This window comes from Octopus sinensis, linkage group LG6 (genome assembly GCF_006345805.1).
Source record: "Octopus sinensis linkage group LG6, ASM634580v1, whole genome shotgun sequence".
Taxonomy (NCBI): Eukaryota; Metazoa; Mollusca; class Cephalopoda; order Octopoda; family Octopodidae; genus Octopus; species Octopus sinensis.
Window position 1 is genome coordinate 30,784,656 of NC_043002.1, and position 15,000 is coordinate 30,799,655.

Sequence of the window (15,000 nt, forward strand, 5' to 3'; positions counted from 1 at the left end):
TTTAAACCCTCTGTAAATGTGAATAACTAAATAAATACATCTGTATATATATATATATTATAATATATATATAGATATAATATATATATTATATATGACTTTATCTGTAAATGTAATATGTGACAATTATTCGGTAGCCATGATAAACTCCGAGCTTCGGATGTCGAGGTAGAAACCCACGCCGCCATTTCTTCAGTTATCTGACCACCGAAGAAATGCTATGAAAATGACCGTTAAACAAAGGGTAATTACTGTGTGATTGGCCGTTATTAAGACAAAAGAGCTATTATTAGAATGACGGCTGAGTTTATCATGGCTACTGAATAATTATCACATTTTATATTTACAGATAAATTCCTCTATTTACATATATCGAGGTTTCTTTCATTCTTTTGTTGTCTTGTCATTTCTATCAATATATATATATATATATATATATACACACACACACACTGTGAAAACTTTCATGCCACTAGCTAGCATGCGTAATAAATCAAAAGAGAACATAATTTCAAATATAATAGTTTATAAACAATTTACGTATTTATACACGAAAGGATGTCGGCTGTTAATTACTATTTTTAGCTTTCAACGGAAAGATAGGAAACCTTGATAAAAGTACAACATCAAGAAATTTGAAAAATATATAACTTGTGGAGAGTTATCGCTTCGGACAAACAATCAACGGCAGAGAGGACATACAGAGTAAACATTAAGAGGCATTGTAATGGGTAATGCCTGTGATAAATTTTGAAAGGATATAGAATAAATAGAAGAGGAAAACATTTTAGAATAGATAAAAAAAATATCGCGAGGCGAGTAGTATTAAGCCCAGCTAAGTAGAAGTCGCACCCAGAAAAGACAGAGATGAGAGAAATGGCCTGTAGACACGTATATATGTGTGTGTGTGTGTGTGAGAGTGTATGTGTGTGAGTGTGTGTTGTGCGTGAGTGTATGTGTGTGTGTTTATATATGTATATATATATATATATATATATATATATATATATTCCAAATTTGGAACAGTCACGATGTATCGAAGAAGGTGAAAGTTCATGTATATAAGTCGGTGCTCTTGACAATATTACTTCATGGTGTTGAATCTTGGACTTTGTACTGAATGTACATCAACCAATTTCGCGCGTTTCATATGCAATGCTTGCGTGCTATCTCCAACATAATCCTGAGTTGTCATATTCATAACGTTGAGGTATTATGAAAATGCAGCATATCAGGTACTGAAGCGATCCTCTTCAAAATACATCTTAGACGGTCAGGTCATCTCTCACATATGTGTGATGTTAGATTTCCGTAGTAACTTCTCTTTAGTTAATTCAGAACAGAAAGATCACCCGGAAGCTCACTCTTGCGCTTCAAAGACCAACTAAAAGATAATCCGTAGCGACGCAACATTCCATTTTCTTCCTGGGAAAACAAAGCATCAGAACGCAGGACCCGGTGGCAGTCCTGCTTCTTCTCAGTTCAAAGATTTGAGCAAAGTCGACTCCAGCATCGGAAGCAACGTCGTGCAAGCACGAATGAACGCTGGTAAAACACTGCTCCTCTAAATGGAAACCTTGCATGTCGTTGTGGTTTTGTGGAAAGAAGCAAAGCAGGCTGAGCCGTCCACTCAAGTAAACACATAGTAAATGATGCACAAACACTTATACTGAGTCCTCGACTTGTTTCTTTTGCCCAAAGGTTTGCAACGAACCAGCAGGCCTCTCAAGACACACATTCACGTCCACAAGACATGATTAACGTTTTATTTTACTGAACACTCATTTGTTGTTGATTGTAAGATAATCCATCATATACATAGATACATATATATATATATATATATATATATATATATATATTATATATATATATACTATATATATATATATACATACATAAAGATGAGTAAAAATGTATTTATATTGTATATGAATGTATGAAAATATACACGTTATTAAAGAGAAACGTCTTTGTATGTCGGGGTACTTGTTAATGAATATAAATATGCGTATCTCTTTCTGTAATTTTGTCTACCTGTATGTGTTTGTATGTCCTAGTTTCTATGTGAGTGGCAGCGATAAAATGAGGCTGTATGTTGTACTATATATATGCGTTTTTGTCGAATATATGAATTTTGTTTTTTGTGTTTGTGTATCTCTAAAGACGACGGGTGAGTATTCAACTTGGTCGAACGACCTGCATAAACGTTATGTTTATAATGATCAAACGTTCGTGTAGCACATTAGTTCATTCCCTCCAGCAAATCGACTTTGTCTGAACCGAGGCGCCGTATACCACGCGTCAAGTGTCGCAGTGATCGCAGAACAACGTAAGATGAAGTGTTTCTTTTTGCTCAAGAACGCCATGCATCACCTGGTCTAGGACTTGTACTCGCGACTGCCAGATCGTGAGTGCAACACCCTAACCAGTAAGTCATGCAGACTCAGCGAGGCTGTGTGGTAAGAAGATTGCCTCCCAACCACATGGTTCTGGTTCCAGTCCCACTGCGCTGCACCTTGGGCTAGTTTCTTTTACTATAGCCTTGGCCGACCAAAACCTTGTGAGTGAATTTGGCAGACGGAAACTGAAAAAAGCCCGCCGTATATATCTCTATATATATGTGTGTGTGTGTGTTCCCCACCCTCACTTGACAACCGATGTAGTTGTGTTTACGTCCCATTAACTTAACCGTTCGGCAAAAGTGACGATAGAATAAGTACTAGTCTTACAAAAGATAAAACCTGGAGTCGATTTGTTCGACTAAAGGTAGTGCTCCAGCATGGCCACAGTCAAATGACTGAAATAAGTAAAAGAATAAAAGAACAAAAGAATATGTGTATATATATATATAATATATATATATATATATGTATATATTCACACACACACACACACATATAAGTGTGTGTGTGTGTGTGTGAGTCTGAATGTATATATGTATATTTTATGTGTGTATGTATATTTGTATTTCTATACGTATGCATGTATGTATGAATTATTTTCTTCAAATCCTTATATATGATATTTCTACCTTTTTGTATCAATTTATACATATATTTCCGTTTTTCGTCAAATTTAACGTAACTAATCTACAGCTAATTGATTTATACTGACGAGACACAACAACTTCAAAACTGTCCTGTTTACGAATGCTAATACAGTTAATGTCGTAGTTGAAGTCTAATTAAATCTAATTGAATATTAAGTGTATTTAATTTTCTTAACGAGTATTTAACTTTCAAGCTTGATTTCTCTTTCTCTCACCTTGCAAAAGAAAAAAAAAGGAAAAAATGAATGACTCATCTGAAATGAGCCTGCAATTTGAAAAGTAATTCAAGTACCTATGTATCTGCTTGATCACTAACTCGGAGAAGACAGCATAGAAGAGTTCGAATATTTTCAACTTACATATAAAGTGGCAGGAATGGGAAATGATTTATTTGTAATTTACACTACTATAAGTTAATCCAGATGTTTGACAAGCAACGAGAAAGCAGTTAGCAATGTATGTTGCGTCAAAAGCCAAAAAGTGAACTGGACGGAAAACGCATCGAGTGAATTTGATCTCATGAGAAAACATAACAGGTTCTTTTTTTGTGCGCCGTTGTGTGGTAACAAATTTGGACAAGTGTCTCCTTCTATAATCTGGCTTCGACCAAAGCCTACTGCGTGAATTTAGCAGGCGGAAATTGAACGTCGCCCATCGTTCGTGTGTGTGTGTGTGTGTGAGTGTGTGTGTTTGTTTATGCTTTTGTGTTTGTCCCTCACCACCGCTTGACAAATAGTATTGGTGTGTTACGTTCCAGTAACCTAGTGGTTCAGCAACACTATTCGATGAAATAAGTGCTAGGCTTAAAAAATTAACTCTGGTTTCTGTTCATAAGACTAAAAGCTCATCAGGGCGTATTTGTACTTTATAATAAACTCTCTTCATTTTCATTTATTATTTTCCCACCTCTTATGTAATATGATGTCAATAATATATTCCGAATTCTACTGATGACACACAAACAGGTCAAAAGAAATACTTTTGAATCCATTTTCGGCGTTATATAAATAACAAGGGAGCAAAATTCAAGAAATATCTTTCTCCTATGCAAGCAATCTACATTATCATTAAAAAAGAACTTGCAATGTTGTCTGATGAGATCAAATTAAATCGAAACATTTTCTGTCCCGTTCACTTTTTGGATTTTGTCACAACGTACACCCCTAACTGCTTTCTCGTTACTTGTCAAGTATCTGGATTAAGTGATATTAATGGAGTTATCACTCTTGTTTGTTGTCTTTAGATTTGAAATACGCTACAGAATATTGTGTCCTATAATTGTAATGATAATCTTCACTAAACGAAATTCTTAACTCGCTATGTTACATATGTGGGATTTTGCTATATTTACATATTTGTGTGTCTGTGCGCGAGTGCGGGCTTGCATGCATGTTTGTGGATAATAAACAGTGAGTTTGTGTGTTAAATTCATATATACATATATTTGTATATGCATGTATGTACGTATATACTTATGTGCTTTGTATGAATGAATGTATTTGGCCATCGCATAAATAATGCGTTTTTTTTCAATTGCGTGTATTAAAGTCGGAGAAGGACGGGATAAACTACCTCTATCAACTTGCTATAAAAGCGGGTACTAATTATAGCTTGTCCTTTATCTGAGTGCTAGTTTTGAAGAGTGCATTTCGATTTTAACAGTTATTTTTTCAAAGCTATAATGGAAATGACAAAGGACCATGTTCGGTATCATTTTCTTTAATAGTTCATTGAAGGCAACAACGCAACGGAAAGTGCGAGGGATAGTGATGCAGTATATGGAGATCGGACAATAGGCGTAAGACAGTGTCAACAGTGGTTCCAGAAATTCCGAGCCGAAAACTACACCTAGAAGACGAGCAGCGTCCTGGAAGATCTGTGGAACTCGATGAGGACGTCTTGCAAACCCTGTTAGAACAAAATCCCATCATAACTGTTGAGGAACTAGCAGACAAGCTTGAGTTTGGTTATCCAACCATTCATCGACACCTGCGCAAGATGAACGCGACCATCTCTGGTTTCATGGCGAAAGGTGCTCTTCTATCAGAATAATGCTCAGCCGCATACAGCGAGGGTGACAATCCCAAAGCTGGAGCAGTTTCAACGGGAAACGATGTCCTACCCACATTATTCGCCGCACATTGCCCCATCTGATTATCATTTTTTCCGCAGTCTTTGGATGGAAAAAATATGAATTCTGCAGACGAGGTCAGAAAAGTACTGGAGGAGTATTTTTCGTAACGGTCAAGTGAATTTTGGAAGAGAGGCCCGTGAGTCTAACAGATAGATGGAAGAGCGTTGTAGAAAATGAAAGAGAGTGTATTTTAGATTCAGAAAGAACTTTGTCTGTCTTCATTTCGTGGCATTATTTAAGGATGACCCAATATATATATATATATATATATATATATATATATATATATATATATATTATATATATATATATATAATGTATATAATATATATAAAAAATGTGACCGCGTGTGTACCGTGGCAATTTTTCCTCCGTCTTCCTTCTTTGGATCTTTCCTTTTCCTATGTTTCTGACGAAGAGCTCCGCTCGAAACGTTAACCCTCCTTCTTTCCTTCTTTCCTGAGCGTCCAATAATGCTATACTTGTTCCACGTCCTCGCGTTGTTGTGTTTTCTCTTTTTGTTTTCATGTTTGGATTAACTTTATATATATATATATATATATATATATATATATATAAAATAAATGCACCCTTTTAAAGCCTAGCCAGGCTTATGGGCCCGCTTTCCCGGTTTCTATGGCGTATGTGTTCCCCATCTGGACAGGTCGCTTGGCCATTGCAGCGTTACTCATTTTTGCCAGCTGCGTGGACTGGAGCAACGTGAAATGAAGTGTTTTGATCAAGAACACAACGCGTCCCCCGGTCCAGCAATCGAAACCAGAATCTTACGATCCTGATGCTGACACACTAACCACTAAGCCACGCGCCTCCACACACACACACACACACACACACACACACACACACACACACACACACACACATACGTATATATATACACGTATATATATGTATATACATGTATATAATATATATATAAATATGTATGTATGTTCATTTAACCTGCACGTGTATGTATGCATGTGTGTGAATTTGGGTGTATTAAAAAGCGTGTATAAATATATCATGCGTTTATATGTATGAGTGAAAGAAGTGAACGGATGAGAGCTTAAAGAGGAAACTTTGAGAAATACTGTGTGTACATGAAGGAGAATTTTCAAAGTAATTAGTGATATTATGTCAAATGATGGAAGTATGAGAAAAGTTAAGATGATAAATATTGGAAGTACGTATGATGATACAATCATGTATAAGCGTGTGTGAGTGTGTGTGAGTATCCATATACATATATATATATGTATGTATGTATGTATATGTATATATATGTATGTATATATATATTTATGTATATGCATATATATGTACATATCTATATCTCTATACGAGACAGACAAATAGTTAGATAGATATATAGATAGATCGATCGATAGATAGATAGATAAATAGGTAGATAGATAGATATATAGATAGATAGATAGATAGATAGATAGATTGATAGATAGACAGATAGATAGATAGATAGATAGATAGATAGATAGATAGATAGGTAAATAGATAGATAGATAGATAGATAGATAGATAGATAGATAGATAGATAGATAGATAGATAGATAGATAGATAGATATATATGTGACATGTAAGTTCGTGTCGTGGTGCGTATGTTGTATGACTATATGTATGGTTATGTTCGAATATTTTATTTTTTGTCGAGTCTTTGTACATTTGTGTGTGTGTGCGTGTACGTGTGTGTGTTTGTGTGTACGTGTGCCTGTGTGCGTGTGCGTTTGTGTGTGTTGTGCGTCTGCGCGTGCTTTTATTTACGTATTAATGATGTATGTATTTATGAAGGTGCGGCATATGAAAGAGAAAGTTTATAAAAATCTTTCCAATATACATAAGGCGAATAATAAAAGACGATGAATTTAACATGACCTGTTACTAACATAATTAGCTGAGAATATAAGATAATGAAATAAACGGAATCAATATTTGAAGCAAAATCAATCAACAGAAAAATCAAGAAATAAACAAATGTATAAATACGTAATATAATTTTAATCAAGAAACGTGAAAAATATACGAAGTCGAGCAACATTTAAATTCCTATCGATCTTTTTGTACTCGAGACATATTCATCACTCGCCTTCAACTGAGATGACGAGACGACTTTCCACACTTTTAGATATTACAGTTTCAATAACAGAGTGAAGAATTTCATCTAATTAGATACCTGTTTTCTGGAGATATGCAGATTAGCCTTGTTTTTTTTTCCTCTTGCTTTCGTCGTTCTGGTCGTCCTTGTTTTTGTTGTTTAGCCCTAATGATGTTTCTAGCAGGGTATATTTTTCTTTATTGGAGCCTTTTGTTCTTATTTAACTGAAGATTAACTTTCATATGGCTCATATAACTGACCTATACCATCCAATTTATGTAGTTTAGAAAACATATTTCTGGTTACCTTACATTTCACCTTTAACTTGTTTCGCTCATTGGACTGTGGTCATGTAGTTTGTCAACTAAACAGACCTCAATTGCTAGTAAGCAAGCTATAGAAAAAGAAGTGCTAGAAGCACGTAGTCAATAAGAATCAGGGTCACTCTTTCCCAAGATGTTATGGAGCAATTCCCCCAAACCATTTTCTGTGAAAAAAAGGCGACCATTCAGGACATGGTTAAACGAAATCATAAAGAACTAATTTACTTGTATCATATCAAAAATATACAATATTGATGGTGATATAATCGAGACAGTGATATCAAAGTTTTCAGATTGATAAACACCAACAAAACCTTTATTGTTTCATCTGGTTAAAAGATAAACTGGAGGAAAATAACCTGAACTTCTTTCCTGGATAATTTTATCGAACTTTGCTATCAATTTGGCGTCCAAAAATCTTACTGTTTCACAGGTCCAAGAATTACGTAAACAAACTAACCAATTGCCAAGCGGTGTGGGAAAAAATAAAAAGGACACACACATGTATGTATGTATGTATGTATGTATGTATGTATGTATGTATGTATGTGTGTGTGTGAGTGTGCGTTTGAGTGTATGTGTGTGCGTGCGCGCGCGCGTGTGTGTTATATGTATATACACACATTCACACATACATACATACATACATACATACATACATACATACATACATACATACACACATACATACATGCATACATACATGCATACATATATGTCTGTGGCTTCAGTTACGGGCTCTGAAACTTAGCAAGCAAGAGGATATAAGCAAGCTAGAGGACCTTTAACATATACGAGTGGAAATTTGTTGTAATTCAACCAGGCTACGACTAAATTCTTCTCACACTGCTGCAGCTTTGATATTACAATTATATATATATATATGTGTGTGTGTGTGTGTGTGTGTGTGTGTGTGTGTGTGTGTGTTGTGTGTGTGTGTGTGTGTGTGTGTGTGTGTGTGTGTGTGTGTGTGTGTGTGTGTGTGTGTATGTGTTTGTGAATGAGTACATATATTCAAGGCTGCCGACTTTGATGTTATAAAGATTTCATCGAAAGAGTTCTTTTTCTCGGTTAGACATCAGCTTTCTGTCCGTTAGTGAGAAATTCGAAAGATAAAATTCACACACAGGCACACACACATACACACACACATACACGTATACACACCCCACACACACATTCATATATACATACAAGGAGGTGTTGAAAAGTTCCTAGCTTTCGGGGTTTCGGGAAAGGCCTGGCTGGAGGCCTCAGAGAAACTGAAGGGCCTTGATGTAGGGCGTAGAAAAACTGAAGGACGCTGCATGGAAATTTTGTTGTTATTCAACTATGTTGGATAAAAATCATAATTAACTGAACCTCCTGTATCTTCTTTCATCGAAAGCCAGAATCCTTTCAGTACCCTCTCGTATATGGATATATTCTTATACCCAAGTGAAGGCAGCGGCTGAGCAATTTGGTGCAGGGTAAAACAATTCATTGTAAGACAGATATTTGTTATGCAGGTTAGGGCAGTGTTAGTATGGATGTTTGTAAACATATAGCTGCAACATTAGCTCAACTTGCGTGTCACATTTCCTGAAAGTTCCCACGTGATGACATGAGCATTGTCACGAATAATTAGCAAACTTCTGCTCCATTGTTTTTGCAAAGCTTCTGAGAAGACTTGTCATATTTGTTATTATAAATACTTCCTTACTTTTTTATCCTATTTTTCTTATTTCTTTGGATGGTTTTAAAATTTATATATTGTATATGTACGTACATACATACATATATATATATGTATATATATATATGTATATATATATATATATAATATATATATATATATATATATATATATATATAATATATATATATATATATAATATATTATATATATATGTATGATGTATATATGTATGTATGTATATATGTGTGTGCGTTTTTTATTTGTTTATTTATATGGTGTTTCATACTGTTGTACGTTTTTAAACTAATTTGCTCTCACATTACGAAATCATGCGTGGAAAAAAATGAAGAGAAAAAAAAATTAAAATCAATCTAAAAAATAAAATCCTTTGAGAATATTTTAAGAATGTTGTTTTCTTTTTTGTCTTCTCTATTATTCAATTTCTTTTCAAGAATTATCTGCACACTCACACATGCATACACGCATACATAACCACATGCATATGCACACGCACAGATCAGACGCACACACACACATATATCCCACATACATTTCTACATAATTGCGTATGTGTTTTTAAATTTATATATATATATAATATAAGAATACATAAAAATATGTGTGTGTGCACGTGTGTGTGTGTATGCGTGTGCGCGTGCGTAGTGTGTATGTGTATATGCGTTCGTGCGTGAGTGTGTGTATGAGCGTGAAAATGTATGTCAATGAATATCAGTGTATATAGTACATTGCTATATATGAATGGGAATGAAGTGCCCTTTTTCTGCTTCAGAAGTTTGTCAGAAGCACTTAAATAGTATTCATACTCATGTCCACACGCATGCGCATTGCTAAACATACCCTTTTCTTTATATACGCATTCCCACGTTCACAAATGTACATAAGAAACAGAATGAAATACATGCAACGCTGACACTCAAACATGTTGCTACTCTTTTTCTACAGGACATGGCCATCCCCGGCTAATTCCTCTCCACTACCGTCTTTCTTTAGATCATTACATATCTAGGTGTATAAGTTTTTCCCTTTTTCTCATGACGTTAGTGATTTCTTTTTATTATTAGTTTCATCAGTATTATCTTATGACACTTCCAATTATTTATGTCACCACATCCTGAGCTTATTTCATTTTCTTTTTCTACATTTCTGTTGAGTAAGCTTTGATGATGCACCTCAATAATGAACCATTGTCTCTCTGCTTTGATTCTAACGCTTCCTAGCCAATGTCGACATTTATCGTCTAATTCTTCTCTGTTCAGATTTTGAGGTATTGTCTATGTAGGAGCATTTTGAAGTAGGTTCATCCTGCCCCATGTTTAATTTAGAGCAGTGCTCCGCAACTGGTATGTCGTAGCACACTGGTATGCTACGAGACGATGCTAGGTGTGCCGCAGTGTAACTCGAATATCATAATTTTCCCTATACGTTTGGCTGTGCCGACGAATTCTGACAAAAATGTGTAGCGCAATGAAAGAAAATGATTGATATTACTCCACAAATCAGCAATACGTGGACAGTGAAACTGTGTGTATAGAATGACTAAAGAATGAAAAGGAGACGAAACAGCTAGGAATGCATGAGTGGAGAAAGCATGGAACCAACCCGAAGGAAATAGTAATGGTTTGTGTTGTAGGGTGGAAGACCGTTCTATGTGACTACCGCTCCTCCTCCTCCTCTCTTCTTCATTCGAGAAGAGCTTGGAGAAGTCGAGAAAGTGAAAAGAGGAACAGGAGGCTGAAAGTCAAAGCTGCTTGACTAGTAAACGTCTTATTTGTACTAGTAATGGAAGTTTGTGTTGTGAAGATTGTCACTCAGCATTTCAAGAATTTTCTCTCCAAGTTTCCCAGTGCTTCCATGACTGCCGATGTCTGTTGTTTTTATTGTGCTAGTGGCTTCCACTCTTGTGAATGCTTATTAGAGCTTGTGTTGTTCTTGTGAGCTGGCAGAAACGTTAGCACGTCGGGCGAAATGCGTAGCCGTATTTCGTCTGTCGTTACGTTCTGAGTTCAAATTCCGCCGAGGTCCACTTTGCCTTTCATCCTTTCGGGGTCGATTAAATAAGTACCAGTTACGCACTGGGGTCGATATAATTGACTTCATCCGTTTGTGTCCTTGTTTGTCCTCTCTTTGATATTAATAAAAAAGAAATAAATAGGAACTAAACACAATGCTAACAATAAGTTGATAGGTATAAATACACTAACCATCCTACTTATAAATTCCAGCTTCAATGTGATAAACTGGAGGCTAAGTGAGTTGAAAAATTTAAACAGGAAACAGGCAAATACTGATTGCGTCCTGAAGCTACCATTCTGATACAAACATAGACAGAATATACCTACATGAAGAGGACGTGGCCTGACGCAGACTGAAAGCTTTAGTAAAATAACAATTCAGACTGGAAGACTAAAGAAAAATTAGAAGGCTGATAACTTGAATAAACATGGAAAAATTATTTATTTATACACAATGAAGCAAGAAAGTACAACCAGATACAAACTGCACCAGAAGATAAATTTAAATAACTACACAGCAGAGAAGATTAAAGATACCTAAAACAACATGAAAACAGCATTACAAAAGATATTAAAGAATAAATGGAAAGAAAAATAAAAAACTCCACGACCAATAGCCCGCAACGTTCGACAGAGTAGTAAACATTCTAAACATTCGGACAAAAAGAGAAACGGGTGGATTGGTTTTCGCAGCACAAGATCAATGCCTATCCGTAAAGATTTATGAGATGACAATAGTAAAGGTGCAACCTAGCAACTTATGAAAAATGCCCAACCAACATAATGAGGCTGTTGACCACGTCATCTCTGGTTGCAGAGTCCTTACCGGATATGGATAGATACGTATACATGATTACATTGACAGATATACCTATTTCTTTACTACACACAAAGGGCTAAACATAGAGGGAACAAACAAGGACAGACAAACGGATTAAGTCGCTTATATCGACCCCAGTGCGTAACAGGTACTTATTTAATCGACCCCGAAAGGATGAAAGGCAAAGTCGACCTCGGCGGAATTTGAACTCAGAACGTAACGGCAGACGAAATACGGCTACGCATTTTGCCCGGCCTGCTAACGTTTCTGCCAGCTCGCCCGCCGCCTTTCACATTGACAGATATACTAACTGTTTAATATGACAGCTCTTTAATATGAAAACAGTGAAGAAGTGATAAAAACATTTTCCAAACACAGTACATAACAGTGACCTGACCACAACCATCTGGAATATGCCCGTCCATACTGACAAAAAAAGTCAATGCACACGGTCCAGATTCAATAAACAAGGAATGAATAATAAAACGATTGTTCTAATAGAAATGAAAAAAAAAACTGTCAAAGTTCAGGATCTTGAAACAAAAATATTCAAAATGTAAGGTTGAAAATAGTACCGACAATAAATGGAGAATTAAATATGATAAAATATGAGTAGAAACATTGAACCTTTACCAGTCTTCACAAAAATTTTGACGGGAAGGTGTAAGTCATTTACATTACCCCAGTACTCGACTGATTATTATATTGACCTCAGAGGGATGAAAAGCAAACTTATTGATGTTTGATTTCAGAGTGTAAAGACACGGAAAAAATGTTGCTAAACATTTTCTCCTTCGCGTTAACGACTCTGTCATCTCACTACATGAAGGTGATGATGATGACGATGATGATGATAATAATAAATTCTTAAATAAAAAGAATAATAATAATAATAAGCATGATAATCGTCAGTATAATTAATTACTTGAAGTGCATTAGAAACGCAAATTTTTTGAAACCATTATAATAATAATCACGTTCATCATTATGATAATCATCATCGTCAACATCAGTTTCTTACACCATCGTCATCATCATGTCCATCGAACATCGTAGTCTAAATCATCAACATCATTATCATGCCGATACCTCATTCTTCTCCTCATCCTCCCACTTCTTCCCTTTTATTCTTCACCCCATCGCCATCACCGCCATCTTTATCCTATTCGTGGTCGTCATCATAGTCTTCGTTGTTATCACCAACACTCTTTTCTCTACTCTCATTACCGATCCACACAAATTACTTTAATTTAGTTGTGGATAAGCCAGTCCTTTTTCAATAAAAATTTCCAAAGAACTCCACTGAAAAATTGAAATCAATTACGTAAAAGCAGTTAAGAGGTAACCACCACATTCTTATTTGAGAGTATGTGCATTTTTTGGACGCACATTCACACATGCACATGCGTATATCAATATATATATATATATATACATATATATATATATATATATATATATATTATATATATATATATATATATATATATATATATATATATATATATATATATATATATATATATATATATCGATAGATAGACAGATAGACAGACAGACAGAAGCATTGATACACCCATCTATAACTAGACGTGTGCATAAATACATATACACCTTTACGTATGATAAATGAACACATACATATTTATATTTTTATACGTGTATCTACTGCCTTTGGGTATAATTATACACGTGTGTGTATATGTATAAATAAATAAATAAATAAATATATATATATATATATCATCTCTCTCTCTCTCTCTCTCTCTATATATATATATATAATATATATATATATATATTATATAATATATTATACATATATATCATATATATATATATATACATATTCATTTTTATTTGCTATAGATATAAACATGTTCCTCCTTTTTGTGTATGCGTGTGTGTCACGTGTGATGTGTGTACCGATTAACATATGTGTACATATATGTATATGAAGAGAGTAATGTTTTCAAAAAATGTTTAAAAGTGTACAACTCTACTACTCCACCTGTCTGATTTTGATTTTTCTTTCATAAAGTAAACCACAGAAAAACAATTTCATTGCAACATTTTTCATGAAAGGAAAACAGCAAAGTTACCACTAATGTCACCCTAAAAAAAATAAAATAAATAAAATAAAAATAAACATGAATAAACATAACCAGAAATACAAACACAATCAAACGAAGGAGAGTATTAAGAGAATTGTGAAGAAAATTATGCAAAGAAATGAGTCAAATATATAATACGGAATAGAAGGAGGATGCGGATAAAAATCAGTAAATAAATATATTGGTAACAACCGATATAAAGAAATAAAATGAAAAGAATCAAAGCGTGATCGGTGGAATGAAAGTGTGGAATGAGCAGGGGTAGGAATGAAAGAAAAATAAAAGAGGAAAAAAAATTAAAAGCGCTGAGATAGGAATTTAATGAATCGTGTTCATAGATTCTTCAAAGATGTTAGGTTCCTGGAGTAATAATTAGGATCTCCTAATCTCACACATCTCTTTCCCTCTCTCTCCTCTAGCTCTCTCATTCTCTCATATAGATATATATATACATATATGTATGTATGTATGTATGTATGTATGTATGTATGTATGTATGTATGTATGTGCGAGTGTATGTGTGTATGTATGTGTGGGTGCAGGTATGGTTGGTAATTCAGAAGATCGCTTCGCAAGCACGTGATTCCGGTTTCGCTTCTAGAGTTTGGTACTATGAGCAAATGCTTTTCATATTCTTCAATAGAGGTGTGCGTTGACCAATAAATCTCTGATCAGAATCTGGGTTAAGCGAATATAACTGAGAAACATGATGCACACACACACAGACACACA